This window comes from Salmo salar, chromosome ssa18 (assembly GCF_905237065.1).
Source record: "Salmo salar chromosome ssa18, Ssal_v3.1, whole genome shotgun sequence".
Classification (NCBI taxonomy): domain Eukaryota; kingdom Metazoa; phylum Chordata; class Actinopteri; order Salmoniformes; family Salmonidae; genus Salmo; species Salmo salar.
The window spans coordinates 1,216,201-1,233,451 of record NC_059459.1 but is presented as its reverse complement, the minus strand read 5'-3'; the positions used below and the strand labels follow the sequence as shown (position 1 = coordinate 1,233,451).

Here is a 17,251-nt window from a genome sequence, read left to right as displayed (position 1 = left end):
CTAAAATGTTTTTTTTAGGCCTGTCCAGAATGTCACTTTTTCGGCATGATCGGAGTCATCGTTTGTAGGGACAATATAGAAATCTGCAATTTTTTGTGAAAATGGTTTTAAAATGTTTTTTAGGCCTGTCCAGAATGTCGCTAGTTCGGCATGACCGGGTCACTGTTTTTGTGTCAAGAAAATGAAAAAAAAATATCTGCAATTTTTTGTGAAAATGGTTTTAAAATGTTTTTTTTAGGCCTGTCCAGAATGTCGATAGTTTCGCATGACCGGGGTCACTGTTTTTGTGTCAAAAAATGTAAAAAAAATATCTGAGCTTTTTTTGTGAAAATGGTTCTAAAATGTGTTTTTTTAGGCCTGTCCAGAATGTCGCTTTTTCGGCATGATCGGAGTCATCGTTTTTAGGGACAAAATAGAAATCTGCAATTTTTTATGAAAATGGTTTTAAAATGTTTTTTTTAGGACTGTCCAGAATGTCGCTAGTTCGGCATGACCGGGGTCACTGTTTTTGTGTCGTGAAAATGAAAAAAAAATATCTGCAATTTTTTGTGAGAATGGTTATAAAATGTTTTTTTAGGCCTGTCCAGAATGTCGATAATTCGGCATGACCGGGGTCACTGTTTTTGTGTCAAAAAAATAAAAAATAAATATCTGCAATTTTTTGTGAAAATTGTTATAAAATGTTTTTTTAGGCCTGTCCAGAATGTCGATAGTTCGGCATGACCGGGGTCACTGTTTTTGTGTCAAAAAATGAAGAAAAAAACATCTGAGCTATTTTTGTGAAAATGGTTCTAAAATGTGTTTTTTTAGGCCTGTCCAAAATTTCGATAGTTCGGCATGATCGGAGTCATCGTTTTTGGTGACAAAATAGAAATCTGCAATTTTTTGTGAAAATGGTTTTAATTTTATTTTTTAGGCCTGTCCAGAATGTCGCTTTTTCGGCATGATCGGAGTCATCGTTTTTAGGGACAAAATAGAAATCTGCAATTTTTTGTGAAAATGGTTTTAAAATGTTTTTTTTAGGCCTGTCCAGAATGTCGCTAGTTCGGCATGACCGGGGTCACTGTTTTTGTGTCACAAAAATGCAAAAAAAAAATCAGCAATTTTTTTGGAAAATGGTTTAACCCTCCCGTTGTCCTCCCATTCTGCCTACTCCCCGTGTCCCCGGGCGGGTCACCCTGTCCCGTCTCGGCTAAAGGCCCAGAGGGCACAAGTGTGACAGTAGGCGTGCGAACAGCCTTTGCAGATGTATTTCTTACACCTGCAGCACGCCGTGTGTGTCTTGGCGTCCTTCTTGGGCGGGCAGAGCTGACACCTCTTCCTCTTACTGGCCACCAGCGGGGCGGCGGCCGGGCCAGCGGCGTCCGGGCGGGGCGGCGCGCTCCCGGGCCGGGCGGAGGAGCGGCGTCGCGGTCGGCACTCTGCAGGACTTTGACGAGCGCGGACGCGGCTTCGGTGCGGGGAGACGCTGCCTTCTTTGTATCAAGGGCTTGACAAGCGCCTTTCCCAGCTGCTCCAGGAACACCCTCCTCTTGTTCCGCTTCCGAGGCATCCAGTCGGGCTTGATCTCTCGCCATATGACAAAGGCGTTGTAGGAGGACACGTCGAGGATGTTGTGGAAGATGACCAGGGGCCAGCGGGCGGTCATCCGTCTGCAGCTGTAGGTGCCGACCACCTTGTCTAGGTTGTCCACGCCGCCCTTGTTGCGGTTGTAGTCTAGGATGAGGGCCGGCTTCCGGTCGCGGCGATCGCTGACGTCGGCCTCCGCGTGCAGCGTGCTCAGGAGCAGCACGTTCTTATTTCTCTTTGCCAGGTAGGACACCAGAGTGGCGGTGGGCGTGAAGGCGAACCTGGAGGACGAGACCTGTCTGCCCTTTGACTGGAGCAGCGGGAGGGAGCTCGGGCTTGTTCTTTCGCACCGTGCCGACCATGGTGAGGTTCCTCTCGAGGAGCCGCTGGCCGAGTTCGTAGGAGGTGAAGAAATTGTCGCAGGTGACGTTGTGACCGGCGGGCAGCCCCTGCGTGAGATCGAGGACGACGCGGGCGCCCTGGTTATTCTCGGGGGCTCCGCCCGGCCGCCTTACCGGTGTAGACTTGCATCTTCCAAGCGTAGCTGGACTTGGCGTCGCAGGCCACCCACGACTTGATTCCGTATTTGGCCGGCTTGCTGGGGATGTACTGTCGGAAAGGACAGCGCCCTTTCGGGAGAGGGAGAGGAAGGAGATTAGAGGAGGCGGCGGCGGCGGAGTCACTGATGCTGACGCTAACTCTCTATACTACCGCTGGCTCATCAAGTAGCGTCATGCTGACGCTGATGCTGCTGCTGATGATGATGATGATGTTGATGATGATGATGATGCCGCTACCCCTCTATACTACCGCTGGCTCATCATTGGGGGTGGGGGTCGAACGGCGTTTATGTTACACGCCGCCCGATGCTACCGCTGACGCTACCTCTCTATACTACACAGATACACAGATACACAGATACACAGATACACAGATACACAGACGGTACCTCTGAACGGGACCAGTTGTTGGTCCACCGTCAAGTCAGACCCCGGGTTGAGAGGAAGGAGATTAGCAGCGTCGTGCTGCTGATGCTACTGCTGCTGATGCTACTGCTGCTGTTGCTGACGACGCCGCTGTTGCCGACGATGATGATGCTGTTGCTGACGATGATGCCGCTACCCCTCTATACTACCACTGGCTCATCATCGGGGGCGCACGCACGGCGTTTATGTTACACGCCGACGCTACCTCTCTATAGTACACTCACTGCAGATACGCACAGACACTCACAGCAGACGCACAGACACTCACAGCAGACGCACACGCACACACACACGCACACACACACACACACACGCACACACACGCACACACACGCACACACACGCACACACACGCAGACGGTACCTCTGAACGGGACCAGTTGTTCGTCCACCGTCAAGTCGGGCCCCGGGTTGTAGAGGGCCGGCAGCCGCTCCTCCCACAGGTCCCAGACCTCTCTTATGGCCGCCAGTCTGTCGGCGGCGAGTCTCGCGGGTCTCGACCGGCGGTCGTCGAATCGCAGCAGCCTCGAGTACTTGTGAAAGACCTTGAGCGGCATGGTGGCTCGGAACACGGTCCTGCCGCTCTCCGCGTCCCACAGGCTGGCCGCGGCCTCGCCCCGGGACCTGTAGACGCCCGCTAGGATCAGCAGCCCTAGGTAGGCGCGCAGGTCGACCGAGTCCATGGGTCGCCAGCCGTCGCCGTATTTTCTCACCCCCTGCAGATTGGTCATGTCCACCACGATCCTTTCTATCGCCGGCGTGACAAACAGCCGGAAGGTGGACTCGATGTCGAGCGCGCGCGACGCCGCGTAGGCCGTAGGGCCGGGCGTCACCGCGGGGCCGGGGTGGCGGACGGCGCGGGGCGGGTCCGGGCCGCGATAGGCCTCGGAGGACCATTTGATTTTGCCGTTTTTTGACAGCAACGTCTCCCTTCGGGCCCTTTGGGCAGAGGCCGCCGCCGCCGCCTCCGTGTCCTCTGGCTCTGGCTCTCTGTCTCGCTCTCGGGCGGCGGCCGTGTCTCCCTCTCGCTCTCCCTCTCGCTCTTCCTCCTCCGAAGAACAAGAAGAAGAAGAACAAGAAGAAGAGGAGCGCGACCGCAAGGCCGAGTCGTCCGCGTCACGTTCGGGGTCGTATTCCTCGCCGTCTTCGTCTTCCGAAACGTCCTCCTCTTCGGAATCGCAAAAGTCTTCTTCGTCTTCTCGGTCGACGCTGGAGGCTATCTGTTCCAGGACCTGAGCCGCGCTGAAATCGGGATCGCGGCGAGGCGCCGGCTGCTGCCTCGCGCTCGGCGGGGCCGTACACCTCGCCATCGTCCTCATCGTCGTCCTCGTCGTGTTCGTCGTGTTTGTCTTTTTCTTTTTCTTTTTCTTCTTCTTCTTCTTCTTCTTCTTCTTCTTCTTCTTCCTGACAATATTAGTAGCCTCTCTACGGCCGGCCGACTGCACGCTGACGCGCCGCGCCCGGCCCGGGGGGGGGTCTCTCTGACCCGGGCCTGGACAACTGCAGAGGGCTGATTACGACGTACGCGCTGCTGACGCTTCCCCCCGGGTCTCTCTGACCCGGCCTGGACTCGGGGTGGAACGGCTCCTAACGCGCCGCCGACGCGTTGCTGACGCGCGCCCGGCCCCGGGGGGTCTCTCTGACCCAGGCCTGGAGAACTGCAGAGGGGTGATTACGACGTACGCGCTGCTGACGCTTCCCCCCCCGGGTCTCTCTGACCCGGCCTGGACTCGGGGTGGAACGGCTCCTAACGCGCCGCCGACGCGTTGCTGACGCGCGCCCGGCCCCCGGGGGGTCTCTCTGACCCGGGCCTGGACAACTGCAGAGGGGTGATTACGACGTACGCGTTGCTGACGCGCGCCCGGCCCCGGGGGGGTATCTCTGACCAGGGCCTGGACAACTGCAGAGGGGTGATTACGACGTACGCGTTGCTGACGCGCGCCCGGCCCCGAGGGGGGGGGTCTCTCTGACCCGGGCCTGGACAACTGCAGAGGGGTGATTACGACGTACGCGTTGCTGACGCGCGCCCGGCCCCAGGGGGGTCTCTCTGACCCGGGCCTGGACAACTGCAGAGGGGTGATTACGACGTACGCGCTGCTGACGCTTCCCCCCGGGTCTCTCTGACCCGGCCTGGACTCGGGGTGGAACGGCTCCTAACGCGTGGCCGAGCCAGGGGGGGTCTCTCTGACCCGGCCTGGACGCGGGGGAACGGCTCCTAACGCGCGGCCGAGCCGGCGGGTCGCTCTGACCCGGCCTGGAGGGAGGGTTAAAACCATTTTCACAAAAAATTGCAGATTTTTTTTTTTCATTTTCGTGACACAAAAACAGTGACCCCGGTCATGCCGAACTAGCGACATTCCGGACAGGCCTAAAAAAAAAAATTAAAACCATTTCCACAAAAAATTGCAGTTTCTTTTTTTGTCACCAAAAACGATGACTCCGATCATGCCGAACTAGCGACATTCTGGACAGACCTAAAAAAAAACATTTTAAAACCATTTTCACAAAAAATTGTAGATTTCTATTTTTGTCACCAAAAACGATGACTCCGATCATGCCGAACTAGCGACATTTTGGACTGGCCTAAAAAGAAAGCATTTTAGAACCATTTTCAAAAAAAAAGCTCAGAATTCTTTTTTTCATTTTTTGACACAAAAACAGTGACCCCGGTCATGCCGAACTAGCGACATTCTGGACAGGGCTAAAAAAAGAAATTAAAACCATTTCCACAAAAAATTGCAGTTTCTATTTTTGTCACCAAAAACGATGACTCCGATCATGCCGAACTAGCGACATTCTGGACAGGCCTAAAAAAACATTTTAAAACCATTTTCACAAAAAATTGCAGATTTCTATTTTGTCCCTAAAAACGATGACTCCGATCATGCCGAAAAAGCGACATTCTGGACAGGCCTAAACATTTTTTAAAAACCATTTTCACAAAAAATGGCAGATTTTTTTTTTTCATTTTCGTGACACAAAAACAGTGACCCCGGTCATGCCGAACTATCGCCATTCTTGACAGGCCTAAAAAAACATTTTAAAACCATTTTCACAAAAAATTGCAGATTTCTATTTTGTCCCTAAAAACGATGACTCCGATCATGCCGAAAAAGCGACATTCTGGACAGGTCTAAAAAAAACATTTTAGAACCATTTTCACAAAAAAAGCTCAGATTTTTTTTTTCATTTTTTGACACAAAAAAAGTGACCCCGGTCATGCCGAACTATCGACATTCTGGACAGGCCTAAAAAAACATTTTAAAACCATTTTCACTAAAAATTGCAGATTTCTATATTGTCCCTAAAAACGATGACTCCGATCATGCCGAAAAAGCGACATTCTGGACAGGCCTAAACATTTTTTTTAAACCATTTTCACAAAAAATTGCAGATATTTTTTTTTCATTTTCGTGACACAAAAACAGTGACCCCGGTCATGCCGAACTAGCGACATTCTGGACAGGCCTAAAAAAACATTTTAAAACCATTTTCACAAAAAATTGCAGATTTCTATTTTGTCCCTAAAAACGATGACTCCGATCATGCCGAAAAAGCGACATTCTGGACAGGCCTAAAAAATTTTTAAAACCATTTTCACAAAAAATGGCAGATTTTTTTTTTTCATTTTCGTGACACAAAAACAGTGACCCCGGTCATGCCGAACTCTCGCCATTCCTGACAGGCCTAAAAAAATCATTTTAAAACCATTTTCACAAAAAATTGCAGATTTCTATTTTGTCCCTAAAAACGAAGACTCCGATCATGCCGAAAAAGCGACATTCTGGACAGGCCTAAAAAAACATGTTAAAACCATTTTCACAAAAATTTGTAGATTTCTATTTTTGTCACCAAAAACGATGACTCCGATCATGCCGAACTAGCGACATTTTGGACAGGCCTAAAAAAACACATTTTAGAAACATTTTCAAAAAAATAGCTCAGAATTTTTTTTTTCATTTTTTGACACAAAAAAAGTGACCCCGGTCATGCCGAACTATCGACATTCTGGACAGGCCTAAAAAAACATTTTAAAACCATTTTCACAAAAAATTGCAGATTTCTATATTGTCCCTAAAAACGATGACTCCGATCATGCCGAAAAAGCGACATTCTGGACAGGCCTAAACATTTTTTTTTAAACCATTTTCACAAAAAATTGCAGATATTTTTTTTTCATTTTCGTGACACAAAAACAGTGACCCCGGTCATGCCGAACTAGCGACATTCTGGACAGGCCTAAAAAAACATTTTTAAACCATTTTCACAAAAAATTGCAGATTTCTATTTTGTCCCTAAAAACGATGACTCCGATCATGCCGAAAAAGCGACATTCTGGACAGGCCTAAAAAATTTTTAAAGCCATTTTCACAAAAAATGGCAGATTTTTTTTTTTCATTTTCGTGACACAAAAACAGTGACCCCGGTCAGGCCGAACTATCGCCATTCTTGACAGGCCTAAAAAAAACATTTTAAAACCATTTTCACAAAAAATTGCAGATATTTTTTTTTCATTTTACTGACACAAATACAGTCACCCCGGTCATGCCGAACTATCGACATTCTGGACAGGCCTAAAAAAACATTTTAAAACCATTTTCACAAAAAATTGCAGTTTTCTATTTTGTCCCTAAAAACGATGACTCCGATCATGCCGAAAAAGCGACATTTTGGACAGGCCTAAAAAAAATTTTTAAAACCATTTTCACCAAAAATAGCTGATTTTTTTTCTTCATTTTTTGACACAAAAACAGTGACCCTCGTCATACTGAACTATCGACATTCTGGACAGGCCTAAAAAAAACATTTTAAATCCATTTTCACAAAAAATTGCAGATATTTTTTTTTCATTTTCGTGACACAAAAACAGTGACCCCGGTCATGCCGAACTATCGCCATTCTTGACAGGCCTAAAAAAACATTTTAAAACCATTTTCACAAAAAATTGCAGATTTCTATTTTGTCCCTAAAAACGATGACTCCGATCATGCCGAAAAAGCGACATTCTGGACAGGCCTAAACATTTTTTTTTAAACCATTTTCACCAAAAATTGCAAATATTTTTTTTTCATTTTTTGACACAAAAAAAGTGACCCCGGTCATGCCGAACTATCGACATTCTGGACAGGCCTAAAAAAAAAATTTAGAACCATTTTCACAAAAAATTGCAGATATTTTTTTTTCATTTTCGTGACACAAAAACAGTGACCCCGGTCATGCCGAACTATCGACATTCTGGACAGGCCTAAAAAACATTTTAAAACCATTTTCACAAAAAATTGCAGATTTCTATTTTGTCCCTAAAAACGATGACTCCGATCATGCCGAACTAGCGACATTTTGGACTGGCCTAAAAAAAAGCATTTTAGAACCATTTTCAAAAAAAAAGCTCAGAATTTTTTTTTTCATTTTTTGACACAAAAACAGTGACCCCGGTCATGCCGAACTATCGACATTCTGGACAGGCCTAAAAAAACATTTTAAAACCATTTTCACAAAAAATTGCAGATTTCTATATTGTCCCTAAAAACGATGACTCCGATCATGCCGAAAAAGCGACATTCTGGACAGGCCTAAAAAAAAATTTAAAAACCATTTTCACCAAAAATGGCTGATTTTTTTTTCTTCATTTTTTGACACAAAAACAGTGACCCTCGTCATACTGAACTATCGACATTCTGGACAGGCCTAAAAAAAACATTTTAAATCCATTTTCACAAAAAATTGCGGATATTTTTTTTTCATTTTCGTGACACAAAAACAGTGACCCCGGTCATGCCGAACTATCGACATTCTGGACAGGCCTAAAAAAACATTTTAAAACCATTTTCACCAAAAATTGTAGATTGCTATTTTTGTCACCAAAAACGATGACTCCGATCATGCCGAACTAGCGACATTTTGGACAGGCCAAAAAAAAAAGCATTTTAGAACCATTTTCAGAAAAAAAGCTCAGAATTCTTTTTTTAATTTTTTGACACAAAAACAGTTACCCCGGTCATGCCGAACTATCGACATTCTGGACAGGCCTAAAAAAACATTTTAAAACCATTTTCACAAAAAATTGCAGATTTCTATTTTGTCCCTAAAAACGATGACTCCGATCATGCCGAAAAAGCGACATTCTGGACAGGCCTAAAAAAAAATTTAGAACCATTTTCACAAAAAATTTCAGATATTTTTTTTTCATTTTCGTGACACAAAAACAGTGACCCCGGTCATGCCGAACTATCGACATTCTGGACAGGCCTGAAAAATATTTTAAAACCATTTTCACAAAAAATTGCAGATTTCTATTTTGTCCCTAAAAACGATGACTCCGATCATGCCGAAAAAGCGACATTCTGGACAGGCCTAAAAAAACATGTTAAAACCATTTTCACAAAAAATTGTAGATTTCTATTTTTGTCACCAAAAACGATGACTCCGATCATGCCGAACTAGCGACATTTTGGACAGGCCTAAAAAAACACATTTTAGAACCATTTTCAAAAAAAAAGCTCAGAATCTTTTTTTCATTTTTTGACACAAAAACAGTGACCCCGGTCATGCCGAACTATCGACATTCTGGACAGGCCTAAAAAAACATTTGAAAACCATTTTCACAAAAAATTGCAGATTTCTATTTTGTCCCTAAAAACGATGACTCCGATCATGCCGAAAAAGCGACATTCTGGACAGGCCTAAAAAAACATTTAAAAACCATTTTCACAAAAAATTGCAGATATTTTTTTCCATTTTCGTGACACAAAAACAGTGACCCCGGTCATGCCGAACTATCGACATTCTGGACAGGCCTAAAAAACATTTTAAAACCATTTTCACAAAAAATTGCAGATTTCTATTTTGTCCCTAAAAACGATGACTCCGATCATGCCGAAAAAGCGACATTCTGGACAGGCCTAAAAAAATGTAAAACCATTTTCACCAAAAATTGCTGATTTTTTTTTCTTCATTTTTTGACACAAAAACAGTGACCCTCGTCATACTGAACTATCGACATTCTGGACAGGCCTAAAAAAAACATTTTAAATCCATTTTCACAAAAAATTGCAGATATTTTTTTTCATTTTCGTGACACAAAAACAGTGACCCCGGTCATGCCGAACTATCGACATTCTGGACAGGCCTAAAAAACATTTTAAAACCATTTTCACAAAAAATTGCAGATTTCTATATTGTCCCTAAAAACGATGACTCCGATCATGCCGAAAAAGCGACATTCTGGACAGGCCTAAAAAAAAATTTAAAAACCATTTTCACCAAAAATGGCAGATTTTTTTTTCTTCATTTTTTGACACAAAAACAGTGACCCCGGTCATACCGAACTATCGACATTCTGGACAGGCCTAAAAAAAACATTTTAAAACCATTTTCACAAAAAATTGCAGATTTCTATTTTGTCCCTAAAAACGATGACTCCGATCATGCCGAAAAAGCGACATTCTGGACAGGCCTAAAAAAAAATTTTTGAACCATTTTCACAAAAAATTGCAGATAATTTTTTTCTCATTTTCGTGACACAAAAACAGTGACCCCGGTCATGCCGAACTATCGACATTCTGGACAGGCCTAAAAAAACATTTTAAAACCATTTTCACAAAAATTGTAGATTTCTATTTTTGTCACCAAAAACGATGACTCCGATCATGCCGAACTAGCGACATTTTGGACAGGCCTAAAAAAAAAGCATTTTAGAACCATTTTTTTAAAAAAAGCTCAGAATGCTTTTTTTCATTTTTTCATTTCACAAAAACAGTGACCCCGGTCATGCCGAACTATCGACATTCTGGACAGGCCTAAAAAAACATTTTAAAACCATTTTCACAAAAAATTGCAGATTTCTATTTTGTCCCTAAAAACGATGACTCCGATCATGCAGAAAAAGCGACATTCTGGACAGGCCTAAAAAAACATTTTAAAACCATTTTCACAAAAAATTGCAGATTTCTATTTTGTCCCTAAAAACGATGACTCCGATCATGCCGAAAAAGCGACATTCTGGACAGGCCTAAATTTTAAAAAAAAACCATTTTCACCAAAAATTGCTGATTTTTTTTTCTTCATTTTCGTGACACAAAAACAGTGACCCCGGTTATGCCGAACTAGCGACATTCTGGACAGGCCTAAAAAAAAAGCATTTTAGAACCATTTTCAAAAAAAAAGCTCAGAATTCTTTTTTTCATTTTTTGACACAAAAACAGTGACCCCGGTCATGCCGAACTATCGACATTCTGGACAGGCCTAAAAAAACATTTTAAAACCATTTTCACAAAAAATTGCAGATTTCTATTTTGTCCCTAAAAACGATGACTCCGATCATGCCGAAAAAGCGACATTCTGGACAGGCCTAAAAAAAATGTTTAAAACCATTTTCACCAAAAATTGCCGATTTTTTTTTTTCATTTTCGTGACACAAAAACAGTGATCTCGGTCATGCCGAACTAGCGACATTCTGGACAGGCCTAAAAAAAAAGCATTTTAGAACCATTTTCAAAAAAAAAGCTCAGAATTCTTTTTTTCATTTTTTGACACAAAAACAGTGACCCCGGTCATGCCGAACTATCGACATTCTGGACAGGCCTAAAAAAACATTTTAAAACCATTTTCACAAAAAATTGCAGATTTCTATTTTGTCCCTAAAAACGATGACTCCGATCATGCCGAAAAAGCGACATTCTGGACAGGCCTAAAAAAAATGTTTAAAACCATTTTCACCAAAAATTGCCGATTTTTTTTTTTCATTTTCGTGACACAAAAACAGTGACCCCGGTCATGCCGAACTAGCGACTTTCTGGACAGGCCTAAAAAAAAAATTAAAACCATTTCCACAAAAAATTGGAGTTTCTATTTTTGTCACCAAAAACGATGACTCCGATCATGCCGAACTAGCGACATTTTGGACAGGCCTAAAAAAAAACATTTTAGAACCATTTTCACAAAAAAAGATCAGATTTTTTTTTTTCATTTTATGACACAAAAACAGTGACCCAGGACATGCCGAACTATCAACATTCTGGACAGGCCTAAAAAAACATTTCAAAACCATTTTCACAAAAAATTGCAGATTTCTATTTTGTCCCTAAAAACGATGACTCCGATCATGCCGAAAAAGCGACATTCTGGACAGGCCTAAAAAAAATGTTTAAAACCATTTTCACCAAAAATTGCCGATTTTTTTTTTTCATTTTCGTTACACAAAAACAGTGACCCCGGTCATGCCGAACTAGCGACATTCTGGACAGGGCTAAAAAAAGAAATTAAAACCATTTCCACAAAAAATTGCAGTTTCTATTTTTGTCACCAAAAACGATGACTCCGATCATGCCGAACTAGCGACATTTTGGACAGGCCTAAAAAAAAACATTTTAGAACCATTTTTACAAAAAAAGATCAGATTTTTTTTTTTCATTTTATGACACAAAAACAGTGACCCCGGTCATGCCGAACTATCGCCATTCTTGACAGGCCTAAAAAAACATTTCAAAACCATTTTCACAAAAAATTGCAGATTTCTATTTGGTCCCTAAAAACGATGACTCCGATCATGCCGAAAAAGCGACAGTCTGGACAGGCCTAAAAAAATTTTTAGAACCATTTTCACAAAAATTGCAGATATTTTTTTTCATTTTCGTGACAAAAAAACAGTGACCCCGGTCATGCCGAACTAGCGACATTCTGGACAGGCCTAAAAAAAACATTTTAAAACCATTTTCACAAAAAATTGCAGATATTTTTTTTTCATTTTCGTGACACAAAAACAGTGACCCCGGTCATGCCGAACTAGCGACATTCCGGACAGGCCTAAAAAAAAAAATAAAACCATTTCCCCAAAAAATTGCAGTTTCTTTTTTTGTCACCAAAAACGATGACTCCGATCATGCCGAACTAGCGACATTTTGGACAGGCCTGAAAAAACATTTTAAAACCATTTTCACAAAAAATTCCAGATATTTTTTTTTCATTTTTTCACACAAAAACAGTGACCCCGGTCATGCCGAACTATCGACATTCTGGACAGGCCTGAAAAAACATTTTAAAACCATTTTCACAAAAAATTGCAGATTTCTATATTGTCCCTAAAAACGATGACTCCAATCATGCCGAAAAAGCGACATTCTGGACAGGCCTAAAAAAAAAATTTAGAACCATTTTCACAAAAAATTGCTGATTTTTTTTTCATTTTCGTGACACAAAAACAGTGACCCCGGTCATGCCGAACTATCGACATTCTGGACAGGCCTAAAAAAACATTTTAAAACCATTTTCACAATAAATTGCAGATTTCTATTTTGTCCCTAAAAACGATGACTCCGATCATGCCGAAAAAGCGACATTCTGGACAGGCCTAAAAAAAATGTTTAAAACCATTTTCACCAAAAATTGCCGATTTTTTTTTTTCATTTTCGTGACACAAAAACAGTGATCTCGGTCATGCCGAACTAGCGACATTCTGGACAGGCCTAAAAAAAACATTTTAAAACCATTTTCACCAAAAATTGCAGATTTTTTTTTTTCATTTTCGTGACACAAAAACAGTGACCCCGGTCATGCCGAACTAGCGACTTTCTGGACAGGCCTAAAAAAAAAAATTAAAACCATTTCCACAAAAAATTGGAGTTTCTATTTTTGTCACCAAAAACGATGACTCCGATCATGCCGAACATAGCGACATTTTGGACAGGCCTAAAAAAAAACATTTTAGAACCATTTTCACAAAAAAAGATCAGATTTTTTTTTTTCATTTTATGACACAAAAACAGTGACCCAGGACATGGCGAACTATCAACATTCTGGACAGGCCTAAAAAAACATTTCAAAACCATTTTCACAAAAAATTGCAGATTTCTATTTTGTCCCTAAAAACGATGACTCCGATCATGCCAAAAAAGCGACAGTCTGGACAGGCCTAAAAAAATTTTTTAGAACCATTTTCACAAAAAATTGCAGATATTTTTTTTTCATTTTCGTGACAAAAAAACAGTGACCCCGGTCATGCCGAACTATCGACATTCTGGACAGGCCTAAAAAAACATTTTAAAACCGTTTTCACAATAAATTGCAGATTTCTATTTTGTCCCTAAAAACGATGACTCCGATCATGCCGAAAAAGCGACATTCTGGACAGGCCTAAAAAAAATGTTTAAAACCATTTTCACCAAAAATTGCCGATTTTTTTTTCATTTTCGTGACACAAAAACAGTGATCCCGGTCATGCCGAACTAGCGACATTCTGGACAGGCCTAAAAAACATTTTAAAACCATTTTCACAAAAAATTGCATATTTCTATTTTGTCCCTAAAAACGATGACTCCGATCATGCCGAAAAAGCGACATTCTGGACAGGCCTAAAAAAAATGTTTAAAACCATTTTCACCAAAAATTGCTGATTTTTTTTTTCATTTTCGTGACACAAAAACAGTGACCCCGGTCATGCCGAACTATCGACATTCTGGACAGGCCTAAAAAAACATTTTAAAACCATTTTCACAATAAATTGCAGATTTCTATTTTGTCCCTAAAAACGATGACTCCGATCATGCCGAAAAAGCGACATTCTGGACAGGCCTAAAAAAAATGTTTAAAACCATTTTCACCAAAAATTGCCGATTTTTTTTTTTCATTTTCGTGACACAAAAACAGTGATCTCGGTCATGCCGAACTAGCGACATTCTGGACAGGCCTAAAAAAAACATTTTAAAACCATTTTCACCAAAAATTGCAGATTTTTTTTTTTCATTTTCGTGACACAAAAACAGTGACCCCGGTCATGCCGAACTAGCGACTTTCTGGACAGGCCTAAAAAAAAAAATTAAAACCATTTCCACAAAAAATTGGAGTTTCTATTTTTGTCACCAAAAACGATGACTCCGATCATGCCGAACATAGCGACATTTTGGACAGGCCTAAAAAAAAACATTTTAGAACCATTTTCACAAAAAAAGATCAGATTTTTTTTTTTCATTTTATGACACAAAAACAGTGACCCAGGACATGGCGAACTATCAACATTCTGGACAGGCCTAAAAAAACATTTCAAAACCATTTTCACAAAAAATTGCAGATTTCTATTTTGTCCCTAAAAACGATGACTCCGATCATGCCAAAAAAGCGACAGTCTGGACAGGCCTAAAAAATTTTTTAGAACCATTTTCACAAAAAATTGCAGATATTTTTTTTTCATTTTCGTGACAAAAAAACAGTGACCCCGGTCATGCCGAACTATCGACATTCTGGACAGGCCTAAAAAAACATTTTAAAACCGTTTTCACAATAAATTGCAGATTTCTATTTTGTCCCTAAAAACGATGACTCCGATCATGCCGAAAAAGCGACATTCTGGACAGGCCTAAAAAAAATGTTTAAAACCATTTTCACCAAAAATTGCCGATTTTTTTTTTCATTTTCGTGACACAAAAACAGTGATCCCGGTCATGCCGAACTAGCGACATTCTGGACAGGCCTAAAAAACATTTTAAAACCATTTTCACAAAAATTGCATATTTCTATTTTGTCCCTAAAAACGATGACTCCGATCATGCCGAAAAGCGACATTCTGGACAGGCCTAAAAAAATGTTTAAAACCATTTTCACCAAAAATTGCTGATTTTTTTTTCATTTTCGTGACACAAAAACAGTGACCCCGGTCATGCCGAACTATCGACATTCTGGACAGGCCTAAAAAAACATTTTAAAACCATTTTCACAATAAATTGCAGATTTCTATTTTGTCCCTAAAAACGATGACTCCGATCATGCCGAAAAAGCGACATTCTGGACAGGCCTAAAAAAAATGTTTAAAACCATTTTCACCAAAAATTGCCGATTTTTTTTTTTCATTTTCGTGACACAAAAACAGTGATCTCGGTCATGCCGAACTAGCGACATTCTGGACAGGCCTAAAAAAAACATTTTAAAACCATTTTCACCAAAAATTGCAGATTTTTTTTTTTCATTTTCGTGACACAAAAACAGTGACCCCGGTCATGCCGAACTAGCGACTTTCTGGACAGGCCTAAAAAAACATTTTAAAACCATTTTCACAATAAATTGCAGATTTCTATTTTGTCCCTAAAAACGATGACTCCGATCATGCCGAAAAAGCGACATTCTGGACAGGCCTAAAAAAAATGTTTAGAACCATTTTCACCAAAAATTGCCGATTTTTTTTTTTCATTTTCGTGACACAAAAACAGTGATCTCGGTCATGCCGAACTAGCGACATTCTGGACAGGCCTAAAAAAAACATTTTAAAACCATTTTCACCAAAAATTGCAGATTTTTTTTTTCATTTTCGTGACACAAAAACAGTGACCCCGGTCATGCCGAACTAGCGACTTTCTGGACAGGCCTAAAAAAAAAATTAAAACCATTTCCACAAAAATTGGAGTTTCTATTTTTGTCACCAAAAACGATGACTCCGATCATGCCGAACATAGCGACATTTTGGACAGGCCTAAAAAAAAACATTTTAGAACCATTTTCACAAAAAAAGATCAGATTTTTTTTTTTCATTTTATGACACAAAAACAGTGACCCAGGACATGGCGAACTATCAACATTCTGGACAGGCCTAAAAAAACATTTCAAAACCATTTTCACAAAAAATTGCAGATTTCTATTTTGTCCCTAAAAACGATGACTCCGATCATGCCAAAAAAGCGACAGTCTGGACAGGCCTAAAAAATTTTTTAGAACCATTTTCACAAAAAATTGCAGATATTTTTTTTTCATTTTCGTGACAAAAAAACAGTGACCCCGGTCATGCCGAACTATCGACATTCTGGACAGGCCTAAAAAAACATTTTAAAACCGTTTTCACAATAAATTGCAGATTTCTATTTTGTCCCTAAAAACGATGACTCCGATCATGCCGAAAAAGCGACATTCTGGACAGGCCTAAAAAAAATGTTTAAAACCATTTTCACCAAAAATTGCCGATTTTTTTTTTTCATTTTCGTGACACAAAAACAGTGATCCCGGTCATGCCGAACTAGCGACATTCTGGACAGGCCTAAAAAAACATTTTAAAACCATTTTCACAAAAAATTGCATATTTCTATTTTGTCCCTAAAAACGATGACTCCGATCATGCCGAAAAAGCGACATTCTGGACAGGCCTAAAAAAAATGTTTAAAACCATTTTCACCAAAAATTGCTGATTTTTTTTTTCATTTTCGTGACACAAAAACAGTGACCCCGGTCATGCCGAACTATCGACATTCTGGACAGGCCTAAAAAAACATTTTAAAACCATTTTCACAATAAATTGCAGATTTCTATTTTGTCCCTAAAAACGATGACTCCGATCATGCCGAAAAAGCGACATTCTGGACAGGCCTAAAAAAAATGTTTAAAACCATTTTCACCAAAAATTGCCGATTTTTTTTTTTCATTTTCGTGACACAAAAACAGTGATCTCGGTCATGCCGAACTAGCGACATTCTGGACAGGCCTAAAAAAAACATTTTAAAACCATTTTCACCAAAAATTGCAGATTTTTTTTTTTCATTTTCGTGACACAAAAACAGTGACCCCGGTCATGCCGAACTAGCGACTTTCTGGACAGGCCTAAAAAAAAAAATTAAAACCATTTCCACAAAAAATTGGAGTTTCTATTTTTGTCACCAAAAACGATGACTCCGATCATGCCGAACTAGCGACATTTTGGACAGGCCTGAAAAAACATTTTAAAA

General features: G+C 41.1%; 1 pseudogene; it reads right to left on the bottom strand.

The window, feature by feature from the left end:
* Positions 1-1,324: 1,324 nt before the first annotated feature.
* Positions 1,325-3,989, bottom strand: LOC106595928 (piggyBac transposable element-derived protein 4-like; annotated as a pseudogene).
* Between the last annotated feature and the right edge of the window lie 13,262 nt (positions 3,990-17,251).